Source organism: Nomascus leucogenys, chromosome 8, assembly GCF_006542625.1.
Source record: "Nomascus leucogenys isolate Asia chromosome 8, Asia_NLE_v1, whole genome shotgun sequence".
Classification (NCBI taxonomy): domain Eukaryota; kingdom Metazoa; phylum Chordata; class Mammalia; order Primates; family Hylobatidae; genus Nomascus; species Nomascus leucogenys.
In genome coordinates this window covers 63,770,364-63,786,336 of record NC_044388.1, presented here as the reverse complement: position 1 = coordinate 63,786,336, position 15,973 = coordinate 63,770,364, and the positions used below count along the sequence as shown (strand labels likewise).

General features: G+C 43.0%; 1 protein-coding gene and 1 pseudogene across 3 annotated transcripts in view; one reads left to right on the top strand and one right to left on the bottom strand.

Moving 5' to 3' along the window:
- The window catches only part of JARID2 (jumonji and AT-rich interaction domain containing 2), a 277,805-nt gene that overhangs the window by 180,436 nt on the left and 81,396 nt on the right, over window positions 1-15,973 (bottom strand). The window lies entirely within an intron of this gene.
- On the top strand, window positions 6,169-6,304 carry LOC115836550 (annotated as a pseudogene).

Sequence of the window (15,973 nt, the reverse complement as noted above, 5' to 3'; positions counted from 1 at the left end):
TGCACAGAGGCCAAGTGGAGAGATTGTGGCGATTCAACTCAGCTGCCCAGTGGAACACTCTCCACCCAATTACAAAGAAAGACACAGAAAATTATTTAAAAGCCAGACTTTGAGAGACCGAGCATGTGCAATGCTGCTCCGGGGACTGTTTCTGTTTTGTTTCTTGATGTTTCACCCAACTTGGTGAAAAAGAAAAGAAAAATGGATACCACAAAATGTTAATAATCATCACTGAGTGGTATAAATGCTGTCCCCCCAACTTTTTTTTTTTTTTAGCAGAAAGCCCAAATGTTCTAAGATAAAAATATATTGCTCTCGTAAATCAAATACAAAATAGGGTATCAAACTGTACTCAACAGGACTTAAATAGGATTGAAATAATGAAAGAATACTCACTCTTCTTTCTACAGTTTGAGTCATGATCAGTATCACACACCCTCCCATAATATTAAACTATGTCATTTCATTTGTTTAAACATTTATTGAGTCTATCAATGCAGATACTATGTGATCTTGCCCTTAAGCAGGCACTACTCTAAACTCTGCCTTTCATCGATTTCTCTTTGCCATTTACTAACAAGAAAGACTAAACCCACAATAGGTGGCAAACTTACTTGGCACCTCTTCAGTCACTGCTAGAGTACAGTATTACCCCCAGCCAAGAAATTTTATATACAAATATAAATTACTCTGATGACAAAACAGAAGGTCCAGTCAATGAAGTGTGGGAAGCCTTGCTGAAGCATGACTTAGTTACCTATAATATGGCAAGGTCATGACGGGTAGGCAAGGTTGCTGGCACATGCCTATCTTACCCTGGAGGCTGGGGCCTGCCCTAGAAACTGTGTCTACTTTCCTGTGTGTTGCAGAGAAGCTGAAAGCCCCTCTGCTTCTAGACCTTACACTTGCTGTTTCCAAGTAAAATCATAAGTATACATAAGAAAACTTTTTAAATATTTTCCACTCAAATGTGGAAGAGTAAAAAAGAACATATGGGAGGGGAAAACATTTATGTAAACAGTAGGTACAAAAAGCAAGAAAAAATGGGCTGGGCAGCACGCATTATTTCTGCATGAATTTTTTACACTTTTCCATCAACTAGGAAACATCTCAAAACTGCACAGAAGAAACCATCAAAAACTTTTATGTAACAATGAAAATAACACTTTTTCTAACATCACATGGGCAGGAAAGAGAGCGTGGGTATAAACGAAAAGACTTCCTTTTGAATACAGTCTCTTGTTTCACTTTTTTTTAAAAGCGATAACTGTCCTTGGATATAGGAAGTGTATGAGCACCGCTTCCTGCTTCGAGGTGGTCAGGCCTTTGACCAGGTGTAAATTACTATGCAGAGAAAGACTCATCCCTTCCCAAGACACAGCTTGGAGGCAAACATCATAATCCCATAGCTGACTTCAGGACTTCAGATAGGTCATAAGGCCATCTGAGTGTTATCTAAAACTATCTTACATTCACACTCACATTTTTCCCACTGAAGAGGAAAGAGACACATTTCTGACCAGCAAACGACCAATTAGGATTGAAATAAAGATCACGGCATCAGCTTCATAAATCTAAATCTACCATTATGGCTATAAATGGGGGACAAGTACAGAACACCAGCAGGGCTCCTAAGTCCTAGGAATGAATAAATAAAAGTCTGTCCCAATATATTGTTTCATATATATCACCTCATCGGTTTCTCCAATATCCACCCACTACAAAGACCAGCCAAAGCAAGATGAGAGTAGTCTTTATAAACTTGAAGGTTGGCATATCTAGTCGAGGAATCACAACTACTTTTCATTAGCACCAAACTGGTTGTTCATAACTACTCCCAGGTAGTAAAATACACACCCAACTAATGACAAAGTATCAAAAGTACAATGATGTCGCAGAAGTCACAGATTGAGAATTAGGTTCAGACATCAGCCCGTGATTGTACCTGCTGTATGACCTTGCTGGACATCAGCTTCCTTCATTTGTAAAGTAAGAACCAAAGAAGGTGCACACAAATTGGAAAGGCCATGCTCAGCACTTCACAGGCACCCCAAATTACTTGGCCCTTGTTCTTTAATAACTTTATAGACACAGCCCATTAGAACATGGCATCTGAGGCCGGGTGCAGTGGATAAAAATACAAATGTCAGTTGGGCGTGGTGGCGTGCACCTGTAATCCCAGCTACTGAGGAGGCTGAGGAGGGAGAATTGCTTGAACCCAGGAGTCAGAGGTTGCAGTAAGACAAGATCACGCCACTGCACTGCAGCCTGGGCAGTAAAGCAAGACTCCATCTCAAAAAAAAAAAAAAATTAGTGCCAAAGATCATAGAGATAAGAAGTGAAATATACTAACAGCAACATTGTACTCCAAGTTTTTTCACTCTGGTGAAAGAAATGAAACTTTGTATGGGAGCAGATAAACTTTAGAAGAGAAATAACTGGGCCAGTTGCAGTGGCTCATGCCTGTAATCCCAGCACTTCGGGAGGCTCACACGGGTAGATCACCTGAGATTGGGAGTTCGAGACCAGCCTGACCAACATAGTGAAACCCTGTCTCTACTAAAAACACAAAATTAGCCGGGTGTGGAGGCGCATGCCTGTAATCCCAGCTACTCAGGAGGCTGAGGCAGGAGAATCACTTGAACCCAGGAGGCAGAGGTTGTGGTGAGCCGAGATCGCACCATTGCACTCCAGCCTGGGTGACAAGAGCAAAACTCTGTCTAGAAAGCAGGGTGGATGGGGCAGGAGAGATAACTGTTCTTGCCATAACTTTAGCAGTTAACAGTTGCACCCTGGGAATACCTGCACCTTCTCTCTTTCGCAGGCCTCCCTTTCTCTATTATAAGAGACTGAGGTAGCCACTTTCCAGAGGTCCTCTAATGTACTTTCTGGTCCCAGGGCCAGTTTTTGCAACTTCCTCCTGATATCAGGGGCTGCCTGAGTAATATATTTATCCTTTAGGATTAGCTGTCCCTTGGCTGAATCAGGAGATACAGAGGTGTGCTTTTACAAAGGCCTCTCTTAGCCTTTCCAGAGAGGCAGTGGGATTTTCATCAAATCCCTGGTCAATCACGGACAACTTAGTATAACTGAGAGGCCCGGTCCTTGTTCTAGGTAAGCCTTCCATTATGCACACCTGAAAGTGTCTCTGCTTCCAGTCTTCCACCTCGTCACTGGGATCCCATTTAGGGTCATCCATTAGTACTGCTCTTCCGGTTGGATAATGTTTGCCCCCTTCCCTGATGCTGTATGTGATGTAAAGCTCATCCCCAAATCTCTCTGCTGCTTGCAGAGCAGGCTGCTTCTCGGTGTTCGTCAAGGTCTTAATTCAAAAGTAACATAATCTCTCTCCAGGAGAGTTCAAATATTTTAGTGAAATTCTGAAAAGCCTCTATATATCTTATCAGGGCCATCTGAAAACTTGCCAAGATCCCCCTTAATTTGCTTTAAGTCCCGTAGGGAGAAGGGTAACTGGGCCTTACTGGGCCCAAATTCAAAGGGCATCTGTTGGAGGGGAAAGAGTGAGACTGGGCCTTGTTGAGAGCAAGAATTTTTAGGAAGGGGCAAGCGAGAGGCTGAAGCTCTCACTTCAGGGAGGTTGGGGTGGACCGGAGGGGCAGGGCTAGAGGGAGCTGGTTCCTCTGCTGGGAGTGCCTCTTTACTTTCCTAGGCTTGCCCCTTGCAGCCTTCCCTGAGACAGCAAACAGGAGGGCTGGATCAATCCTATATTGTTGGCAAGGTATACAAAGCCTGCACATATGGGGCCTCAGACCATCTGTCCTCAAGTCTACAGATTTGCCGAATGGTATCAAAATGAATGGTTTCTTTCTGAGGCCAAGCCAGTCCTTTCTGTAAATCGTAATTTGGCCAAACCTTTGTGCAGAGGGCTACGACGCATTTTTCCTCCAGATTCTGAGAGTCAATGCAGTCCCAGTGGTTTAGGACGCAGTCCCAATGGTTTAGGACACACTCCAGAGGAGTATAAGCTGGAGGTGGTGAAGAGAACTGGTTGCCCATTCTGAAAGACAGGGAATAGCGGCGTCCCTCATTCCCTTCTTTCTTTCAGCAAAAACTCGGGCTGTGACAGAGAGAGAAAGCGAGTGGCCTCCTTTCCCTCTCCACTTCTTATCCCTGGGCCAGCCATAGGTACCACTGTGGTACATACCCATGAAGCAAAGAAAACCTGGAGAATAGGAATTGACTGCCCTCACCTACGCCTCCATTTCTCCCTGCTGTCGGCAAACTGGGTTCCCTGGGCCTGTTTACACCATGAAGCGTGGTGTCCTTCCGTGAGGTGGAGGCTTTGGTTGGCAGAACTTGGTCCTTCCTATTTACATTGTGCCTGCTGTCTGGCCTCGGAACCCTCAGACCTGGTTTTTCTTTCCAGGGCCTCTGCCCGAAGCTTCGAATCAAGTTTGGGACTGAAAAAGCATTTTAGAGGCTGTATCTGTGTAGTGTCTCAAATGTGCCCTCTCAAATCTGCAGTTCTCAGCCAGCAGGGGCCGTTCCTTCGTTAACTTCCCTATCAGAAACAGAGTTGGGAGGGGGGCCCCCTCTCACTCAGAAAAGGAAAAAAAGAGAGAAACAGTTTAAGAGGCAAAAAGGGGAAAATTCAGGGGGGTGGGGGGAGAAAGCCCCTTGTTTAGTGCAAGTGGACCCCCCCAATCCTTATATCTTTTCCCAGTTCAGACCAGGTTGAATTCCTCGGGCAGGGGTTCCATTGGTGTGGCAGATGAGAAGTGCCCATCCATTGGCCCTGTAAGGTTTCAGCTACCACCATGGCTTTCTACCACCCACCTCCCCCATCGTGGCTGTTGGGCTCAGACCTTGCCTGCTGCAGGCGTGCATAGCCACCCAAGCTGGGAGAGGAAAGGATAACAGGAGGTGCCCCTGAGCCATGAGTGCCTGCGTCTGTCGAGCTGTGGAGACACATGGCACCTCTAGGAACATCTGGTCTGATGTGCACCTTTGGCAGCTGAGCCTAATGCTCATTTTACTTAGTAATACTGCCAATATAGGAAAACTCTTAACACGGTAAGGAAAGAGATAAGAGCCCTTCAAACCTCTCTCATATAAGAGAGAGAAGAGACAAAGTCTGGGGGTTTTGATCGGCAGTTAGGGTGGTTTAAAACTGCATGAAGGGAAGCAGAGCCTCAGCTGCAGGAAAGAGATGGCAGGGTTTTGGAAGAGAGGCAGGCCCGACAGTTTCACATTCGTTTACACTCACCCTGCGAGGGGGACAATGGAACCGTTCCCATTACACATTTAAGTGGAGTGATAACAAATAACAAATTGATTTTTATGTGTGACTTACCGAACCACACTCTAAATACTAAAAATAAGTTAACTCTTCTCTGGCGAGAGAACTTGCTAACCAGATCACTAAGTCTCCAATCCTGACTGCACAACAATTACAGTAAAAGAGTGAAAAAATACAGTGGCTCGCACAGGTAATCCCAGCACCTTGGGAGGTCAAGGTGGGAGGATCGCTTGAGCCCAGTTGGAGACCACCCTGGGCAGCATGGTGAGACCTCACCTCTTAATTTTTAAAAACAAATGTAAAAATAACATGAAATGTACAGAACTGTATACGCCCAAATCTATTTAAAAAAAAAAAAAAAAAGAATCCCGAATTTTACTAGTGAACCAATGCTAAATTAGAACACTGAAGGGGGTATGTTTTTAACAAGCTCCAGACAGTAGTGTTCAACACTGGGGAACATTCTTTCCCCAGACAAAATGGTTTCCCTACAAGACCCTTATTATATGTCATTGTACACAGGCATTTACAAATATTGTCTTAAATGCAGAATTAAAATGTATACTCCAGCTCTAACTATAAGTTAGCAAGCATTACTTTTTGAGTTTGACCAAAGTAGTTCATTCCAAAACATGAAAAGTCACAAACATTTAATCTTAGATTCCTGTTTTTAACAACAATATACAGAAATCTTCGCAATAGCGAAATATTACTGAACCACCAGTGTTGTAAAACACAAAAATAAGTTAGTTAGGCTTGATATACTTCTCCTTCCCTCCCTCAGATTCCCTGTTTTTCAGTTTCAGGAAAAGGCAGCCACTGATCTCCATGGCACCACCGGAATCATCTCTCTTCTGGGATGATAAAGGGGCCATGCCTTTATTTATTTATTCATTCATTCATTCATTATCGCTTCTCAGCCTTTTGGCTAAGATCAAGTGTAGTATTCATTCATTCATTCATTCACCCTTGGGGACAGGGTCTCTGTCACCCAGACTGGAGTGCAGTGGCACAATCTCAGCTCACTGCAACCTCCAATCCTCAGCTCAAGCAATCCTTCCACCTTAGCCTCTTGAGTAGCTGGGACCACGGGTACACACCACCACCTCTGGCTATTTTTTTGTGTGTTGTGTATAGAGATGGGGTTTTGCCCAGGCTTGTCTCAAATTCCTGGGCTCAAGCAATCCATCCCCCTCAGACTCCCAAAGTGCTGGGATTACAGGGGTGAGCCATCATGCCAAAGGGGCCATGCTCTGGAGGAGGAGATACAGAGCCTGCTCCAGCTGTTGGTCCACAGAAACACTGGGCAGCACATAGGAATGCTTAAGGCTTATGCACAGACAGAAAATCTGGGAGTCTCCAGCACACTCCTGTAGTGTGGACAGTGGACACTAGGAGAAAAGACACCCCCAGGGACACCTCATTGTGGACAGGCAGGCAGAGAAAGGGGAACTCAACAAGACCATGTTCACACAGAAGAGAACAAAGAATGAATGATGGCATCCCAGATGTGAAGGAAGAGCAGAGAACTTCTAAAACAGTCAAACCTGTCAAATGTGAAGTTCTAAACAGCACTATAGGAGCCTGACCTGCCAGAAGCAAGGTGACTCTGACATACCTAACATGGTCAAGTGAAAAATGAGGGGTGTGGGCCAGGAGCAGTGGCTCACACCTGCAATCCCAGCCCTTTGGGTGGCCGAAGTGGGCAGATCGCTTGAGGCCTGGAGTTCAAGACCAGCCTGGCCAACATGGTGAAACCCTGTCTCTACTAAAACTACAAAAATTAGCTGGGCGTGGAGGCACATGCCTGTAATCCCAGCTACTTGGGAGGCTGAGGCATGAGAATCGCTTGAAGCCACGAGGCACAGGTTGCAGTGAGCTGAAATCAAGCCACTGTACTCCAGCCTGGGTGAAGGAGCGAGACTGTCTCTGGAAAGAAGAAGAAGGAAGAAAAAAAAAAAAAAAAAAAAAGAGGGGTATGGACTGAATATCCCCTGGGGGCCCATTCCAGTTCCACAAACCTAAGATCTATGGACTTTCAATTACCATTTATAAAATCAAGAGAGAAAAAAAGGCTAGTGAGTGTTTAATAATCTGCATCATGAAGAAATTAAATATATCCCAGTGGTTTAATACCACTAATTTTTGAAAATTAAACCAATGAAAATAACAATATTCATGAGTCTAGGTGGTATGATATGCAGTTATATTCCAGTTCTTTAAATGGCAGTAGTAGTCAGTTTCGAACAGGAACTAGAATCTCCCCAGGCCCGCAGTACCCTATGTTTTATTGTGATTTTGTGTAGAATTTCAAAAGGCCTTCTGTATCTAGAGTTGTACACTCTCTCAAATAGTACAGTATTGAAGAAACAAACAGAACATGATGGAAGATGCCCTTTGGTAACAACAGCCTGTACCTGACTTGGCCCATCTGTCAGTCAGAAAGCTGGTACCCCAAAGCGCAATGGAAAACAGCAAAAGGAGCAAGCACATGTAAAAGAGTGTGCAAAAACTGCTGTAAAAATTACGCCAAATCCAGACTAGCTTGAAATGAAGAGGGGGTGATCAGCAAAGTAGTGGCAGGGAATGAATGGAAAACCTTACTCCCTTCAAGGTGTATAAAAAGCATCCTCACATTAAAATACGTATCGATATAGAAAAAACATCTTTATAGAAACAGAATTATAAGGAAGCATTCTAAGATCTGACTTCTGCCAAAGTAACTCTAGGGCTCATGTTCCTATTGGTGACATAAGCCACTGCTCCATAGGAACCCCTGTGATTACAAGGTCAAATTTTATTCCATTATGCAGCACGCTGACAATGCTTCTTCGGAGACATGATCTGTTAATGTATGATTTATTGTAATTAAGCAACACAGTTTAATGTCATCAAGAGGCTTTAATTAGAGAAGGCTGCCGTGTCTTCACGCTGTCAGATCAATTCCTGTTTGCACAACCATACAGACTTACACATGCTCTGGGAACACCTCTGCATGTACTGAGCAAGCCCTCCTTTGGGGTTATGGACTTCCACACACTAAGATGTCATATTTTAAAGGTTTGCCCACTAAATATATTTTGTGTGTTCATCCAAACGAGTCTCGGGGTGGAGGGAGCACCCTTCGTATTCTCCAGAACATCCTGACAGATGGCTCCTTTGAAAAGATTACCTTTAGGTTTCCCTGGCCCCAAGACTCCCTGGTCATTTGTATGTTATGGCACCAACTTTGAATTTCATTTCTGATCATGCAGAATGCTATTCTCTTTCACTCATATATTACTGAACCAATCTGGCACTCAAATAGCTAGAATATATGATGGTTAGATAAATAAGATGCAGAGTGTTCAAACAATGTAATTTTTTCCAGCAATAATGAGGAATACATTCTGGAAATGGAGAGTGGTGATGGTTGCACAACACCGCAAATGTTGTCAATGCCCCCGAATTGTAAGCACAAAAAATGCTTAAAATGATAAATTTGGTGTTATGTGTATTTAACCTCCATTTTAAAAACTGAAAAAGGAGATTAGAAATTAAGTACCGATTCGCAGAACATGGAAACATAATACTAAGTGAAAGACGCCATACACGTATGGCCACATAGCATATGATTCCATTTATATGAAGTAGCCAAAATAGGAACATCCAGTGACAGAAAGGACATTAGTGGTTGCTAGGGCCTGGGAAGAAATAATAGCTGCTGATCAGTACAAGATTTCCTTTCAGATTGATGAAAATAGTCCACAATTACATAGTGGTAATGGCTTGCCTAACTGTGAATATACTAAAAAACACCGAGTTGTATATACTTCAAAACGGTAAATTTGCCGGGCGCGGTGGCTCACACCTGCAATCCCAGCACTTTGGGAGGCCAAGGCGGGTGGATCACGAGGTCAGGAGATCAAGACCATCCTGGCTAACACAGTGAAACCCCATCTGTACTAAAAATACAAAAAATTAGCCGGGCGTGGTGGCGGGCGCCTGTAGTCCCAGCTACTCGGGAGGCTGAGGCAGGAGAATGGCGTGAACCCGGGAGGCGGAGCCTGCAGTGAGCAGAGATGGCGCCACTGCACTCCAGCCTGGGCGACTCCGACTCAGGAAAAAAAAAAAAAAAAAAAGAAAAAAGAAAGGGTAAATTTTATGGTGTGAGGATTACATTTCTATAAAGCTGTTATTGTTTTTAAAAATAACAGAAGAATACGGGAAGAACCTTAAGAAACAAGGAGTAAACAGACAACGAATGTATGTACTGAAAACTATTTTGGATTATTTCTTAGGACAAACCCACACACACAAAAATTGTTCTCTTTCCAGCTCTGCAGGATCTAGACAAGTGAACTGTTCAGGTCTTGCGACAACTTAGAAGGCCTATGAGACTGGCAGGAGCTCAAGGGGGACAGCTGGACTTACACAAGCAGCGCCCACCACAGCTGCAAGCCAATTTCTTTTTCTAAACACTGTGGTCTCTTCTCCTGGAGCTGCTGTACAGGCTTTTGTCACTATAATAAATATTCCTTCAGAAATACAGGGAAGTTAGGAGTAATTTGGAACAGAGCTATTAAATATTGCTCCTTCTACATAATAAAGCTGTTTTGATACAATGCTGCTTTCAAATACCTGCCAGGTTAATGAAATGAAAATTAAGATTTGGTGTTAACACTAGGAGTCTTGGATAGTAACACTATTACATGATATATTCTAATTCATTACTAAAAGAATTGTGTGGCATGTTTGAGCCCCAGTTAATATTCAGATATATCTAAAAATTAAATTCCTGAGGTAGCTTGCTAATTTGGTTTTTCTCACAGAACCACTTGACATGCCCTGTAAATATTAATAAATTATCAATAGTTGTTTCTGCATAAAATTCTCATTCTTTGTCGGAATTTTTTCGTAGCACATTCTAATCCCCCCAGCCTTCCTTCCTCACTCTGACATATGGCGAAGGGCAACTGGTTTCGAGCTTGGCACTGAGACTATTTTCAAGCAGCCCTTCTGAGGGCCTCAGTTCCTGCATCAAGCATGCAGCTCTAATGGACTGGCTTAGCAGGTGTGCTCCCAAATATCAAACAGAACAATATAGTCCGGAAGTAGGGACATTAAGTCTAGGATTTTTTAACTTATGAATTAGAATTTTTCTATTTAATATTTTCAGACACCTGTTGATTTTAAGAAACCACGGAAAGCGAAACTGCAGAAAGGGGGGGTCCCATCGTTCTTTTTTTTTTTTTTTTTTTTGTGAGCCAAGGTATTTCATTTTGCTGATTTAGTAGATGAGTTTATACTATATTTTAAAAGAACAACTCAATTTTTTTTTTTTTTTTTTTTTTTTTTTGAGACGGAGTCTCGCTCTGTCGCCCAGGCTGGAGTGCGGCGGCACGATCTCAGCTCACTGCAAGCTCCGCCTCCCGGGTTCACGCCATTCTCCTGCCTCAGCCTCCCAAGTAGCTGGAACTACAGGCACCCGCTACCACGCCCGGCTAATTTTTTGTATTTTTAGTAAAGACGGGGTTTCACCGTGTTAGCCAGGATGGTCTCGATCTCCTGACCTCGTGATCCACCCGCCTCGGCCTCCCAAAGTGCTGGGATTACAGGCGTGAGCCACCGCGCTCAGCCGCTTTTTTTTTATGTTTGTTTGTTTGTTTGTTTATTTATTTATTTATTTTTTTTTTTTTTTTTTTTGAGGCAGGATCTCTCTCTGCCACCCAGGCTGGAGTGCAGTGGTGCAATCATGACTCACTGTAGCCTGGACCTCCTGGGCTCAAGCAATCCATCTACCTCAGACACCCACCTAATTGGGATAAGAGGTGTGTGCCACCATGCCCAGCTAATTTTTGCATTTTTTTGTAGAGACAGGATTTTGCCATATCACCCAGGCTAGTCTGGGTTCAACTGATCAAACTGCCTGAGCCTCCCAAAGTGCTAGGATTGCAGGTGTGAGCTATCACATCCAGCCCCTTTGCTTTATTAAATGAGTAGTTAATTCCTGAACTACTGCTCCTTTCACAAGACAATGAAGTCTAGTGAGATGTCCTCGTACTTAAGGACTACCTTAGGAAACAATTACTTAATTACAACACATAACACTCTTTCCCAGAACCTGAAAAAAGTCACCTTTTAAAAACACTGACTACTTTGAAGTATTCAGTCTCCCCCAAGGCAGGAAAGTGAAGAATGGAAGAAGGACTTAAAATATATATTTTTTGAGAAAGCTTTTGATGTGACTTCCCCAGTATTAAACAATACCTCTTAGCAATGATTGCATCTTTTGGCTGATTCACCAAGAATAACGACCGCACAGAGAGGTTTCTGGCTACACTATTTCCATTACTCATTCTGTGATGTTCAAAATGTTAAATGTTTTGACTGTTTTCCTAATTTACAATCTATGCTTTTAATATATTAGAACTGATTTTTGAAATATATTGTCCCTTTAATAAACACCAGGCACTAATCTAAGATTGACAACCTAAGTCATATTTCTGCTGGAAGAAAAAATACACTGAAACAATTAACATTATTGGAAGAAAAAATGAAAAAAGAAGAGGGCAAAACCCACACACCATACTTCCTCCGGTAATGTGGTCGTGACCACTGTGTTGTATCAAACTCTGGCCACACAAGTGGATCAACTTAACCATTCCAATGCTGGCGCAGGATGTGGATTCAGTGGTATTAATGAGTGCGCGGGCTTATAATGTAACCTCACCAGACCAAATAACCTCCTGGCCACACAAGTAGAAAATAATTAAAACAAGCACGATTCCAATTTAGCTTTGTAACCAGATGGTGAATGAAAAAGCAGACAAAGACTCGTTTTGTGAATAACCTGGGGAACAGCCCCTACAGTTTCTTTTAAAGTTACAGCCTGACTTGTGAAATCAAAGAGGAAAGGAAAGAATACAAACGTTCTCACCAGAATTCACTCCTAGAGCACATATATATCCTTTTCCTTAGGTCATGACCAGAGAACATCACAACTCATTCCTTAAATGAATGTCAAGTTTAATCGCAGTAAAAACCCAGAAACCCAGTGAAAATTAAGTGGGTTTTAAGTTCAGAATCTGCTGAACATCTATTTCAATGTTAAGCTCTGAGCTGTATGTAAAGAAATATACGAGATATGTTTTTTAAATCATCAGGACTACAAAACAACATGAGTCACCACCCAGATTCTACAAAGATCTTTCCCAAAAAATAGACAATACTTGCAACCTAACAGAGACTCATGCCTTCTTTTTCCTCCCCTCAAGAATAAGGGCATTTCATGGATGGGCAAAGGAAGAAAACATTTTAAAACCTAGCGATTCCTAACTTTGCACAGGAACTCTGTCAGCAGTCTAGAAATGGGAAGAGAAAATCCAAATGGCTGGCTGACCTTCACAGAGTAGACAGAGCGCATGCGGTTTAACCCGCTTATTAAAGATAAAAGATGCATTCATGAAAGGGAGACATTAACTAATCTGTGCATCCTCCAATGGGGATAAGGACAGCAAAAGAGGCCATCATACAGTCCAGTACTCCTTGAGATTTACAGTGAGCTTGCCCTGAGTCAAACAGCAAAATTGTGAGCTGGTTTATTCAGCACAATAATCGTCAAACTTTTCTGTTAGATCCCAGCAGGATGTCAACTCTCCCTATAAACCCTACCCCTGCTCACTGCTAGCAGCAGCTGACTTCCCCAGGCCCATCCCTCCCGAATCCACTCATTGCAGGATTAATCACAACCACAAAGCAGAAGAATCCAGGCCAGAGTCCCAAGGGCTAGTAAGATGATGACTAAGGAGGGAATTACAGGCTTGGGGTGATACCAAAATAATCAAAAAAAAAAAAAAAAACCATATTAAAGAGACATTTGTTTCTGCCTCATTCAATTTAAGCATCAACAAAGATTGTTTCTTTGGGTTTCTAAATCCTGTTTCTGACCTACTTCGCTTGAGACAATGGGTTTACAATAGGTGTACAGATGCTCATGTGGCCCCAAGGGAAAAAGAAGAACTAGAAAATTATTATTATTATTAAGATATTACATTATTAAGATATTACATTTGAAGATCTCTCTGGCTTTTATTGCTGGTCACTGTTCATAGGCTTCTTGAACAAGGGGGGTGCCTCCATGCCCATCCCCACACAGCTGGGGCCTCAGCAGCTAGATATCTAAGGAAGGGCCCTTTGCACTCTACATACTTGACAGGTACCCTTCCTGCAGCAACAATGGCCCATGCCGTATAAACATGTGCTGCACAGGTGTAAATGAAGTCGATGTGAATTTTAAACAGAGGAAGGTGTTTCTTCACCATCTGAATCTCTTACTTTTAGGCCACAGACACACATTATGACTGTGTGGATGTTCTGAAGACTGGAGTAGAGGAGGCTTTGGTCCTGGCTTTAACACTATATTACATTGGGCAACCTAGATAAACAATTGTATATGTCAAATTCTGCTTCTGGAACAACAGGAGTAAGCAGTCAATAAAATTTAGCAATGTTCTAAGCCCCATACATCTAATCACTTAACCCTCCCAATGACACTAAACGATAGCAAGTTTTTCTATTACCTTCGATTTTCAGCATTTCAAGTAACTACAGGTATAAGGCAGCACAGTAACTTGCAACCTGCAACAGCAACCTGCAGGCACTGGTGTTATTAGGAATTGCAAGTAATACATGTAAAGCATATCATCCTGCCCAGTGCCTCGTACACAGTGGGTGCCCAGTAAATAGTAGCTTTACTATGTTTTGGAGAATTTGAAATTCCTGTTCAGAAGCTCTATCGCTACCTGAATTCCATACAGGTGACTTTCTAGGGGGGTAATCTTTGCTTCTTCGGACCTCAGAACACTGTAAGGTAAGGGTATTTAGGAGCTGCAAGGCTGGAAAGCCCTTCCAGGAGTGTTGAAAGCCACTGACTCTTAAAATTCACCTCCTGGTTCCCTTCGTGAACTCTCACACAGGAGAGAGTCTTCTATTGCACCAATACTTATTGAACAGCTACACGTCCTAGGCCTGTAATAAATATTCACTGGCAATCCACTAAGAAGATGAATCAAAGGTGGCTAGGCTGGGATGGTAGGGGTTCTCTGAAAACAAACAAGATACTGTGTAATGTGTGTGGAGACAAATACGAGCGAGGTGCACACCAGAGCTACTCCAACATGGAGAATGCATCTAAGTGGGGGATGAAAAACACTTCACAAAAGACATAACATTGAGTCTTGAAGGACGAGAATGTGAAAGTACAGAGGGCAGAGACTGTGTTGCAGTCCAGTTCACAACCAAGCCCATTCATCTGCTTCTTGAATTTATTCCTTTTATAAAGACGTCCTAGAACCAAATTTCTATAGCTCTGCTGTTTTACCCCAGAGATTGCGACATGCTCTTCTTTCCTAGGCTTCCTGTGTCCTTTATGACCTCCCTCCCTCATTCCTAGTCCTCTCCACTCCTCCCCATCACCCACTGGCAGCATGGGGGGATGCGCGCACATGCACACACACACAGACACACATACACACACACACACACACACACACACACATACTTCCAGAATGGAAGGGATGGCAGCTGAATGCAGTATCACTCACATTTACACCTGTCTGAGATGCCATCATCAGATCTCCCCCTCGTAGCCTCACCAAGTAAGCTGAACATTACACATATTGCAGAGTTATGCCCTGAGACTGATAAGGGACTATAATATGAAAATGTGCAGGGGTGGGGTGGAGGCGAGTCAAAAGGCGCCTATGCAGCCAGCTATGATAGCACCACTGCACTCCAACCTGGGTGACAGGACAAGCCCGTCTCTTAAAAAAGAAAACAAAAAAGGAACCTAGAAGTTACCATTTTTATTTGTCTATTTAAAAAACAAATTTTTAAAAAAGAAACAGCGCCAACCCCAAAAAAGGAGGAAGGAGCCTAACAGAATAAGAGAGAAAAGGGGAGAAAACAGATCCCAAAGCAAAACCCATCAGCCGTGTTTCAGGTCGGGCCCAAATGTTGCTGCCAGATTAAATGACCCACCTTCACTCTCAAAAGCTGTGGCCCTTGGAACAAGTGACCTCATTTCCTCAAGAACAACAAATTACAGGGAGAGAGAGATTAAAAACAAACATGTTTTATCAACCCAACCAGTATCAATGTATAGACCTTATTTTAAAACATGAGACTGACAGTAGGGGAAATCTGAATACTTGACTCATTATATTATCAGTATCATGGGTATGTTTTCTCTAAATAGAATTCACAGCTTTTAAAAACTAATACTGTGCCGGGCGTGGTGGCTCACACCTATAATCCCAGAACTTTGGGAGGCCAAGGCGGGCTGATCACTTTAGGCCAGTAGTTTGAGACCAGTAAGGCCAACATGGTGAAACCATGTCTCTACTAAAAATACAAAAATTAGCCATGTGCAGTGGCACATAACTGCAGTGCCAGCTACTTGGAAGGCTGAGGCATGAAAACTGTCTTGAGTCTGGGAGGTAGAGGTCGCTGTGAGCCAAGATCAAGCCACTGCACTCCAGCCTGGGTTATAGAGCCAGAATCTGTCTCCAAAGAAAATAAAAACATTAATACTGACAGGCCAGGCGTGGTGGCTCACTCCTGTAATCTCAGCACTTTGGAAGGCTAAGGCATGGGGCCAGGACTTCAAGGACAGCCTGAGCAACATAGCGAGACCCCATCTACAAAAAATAAAAATTAGCTGGGCATGGTGCT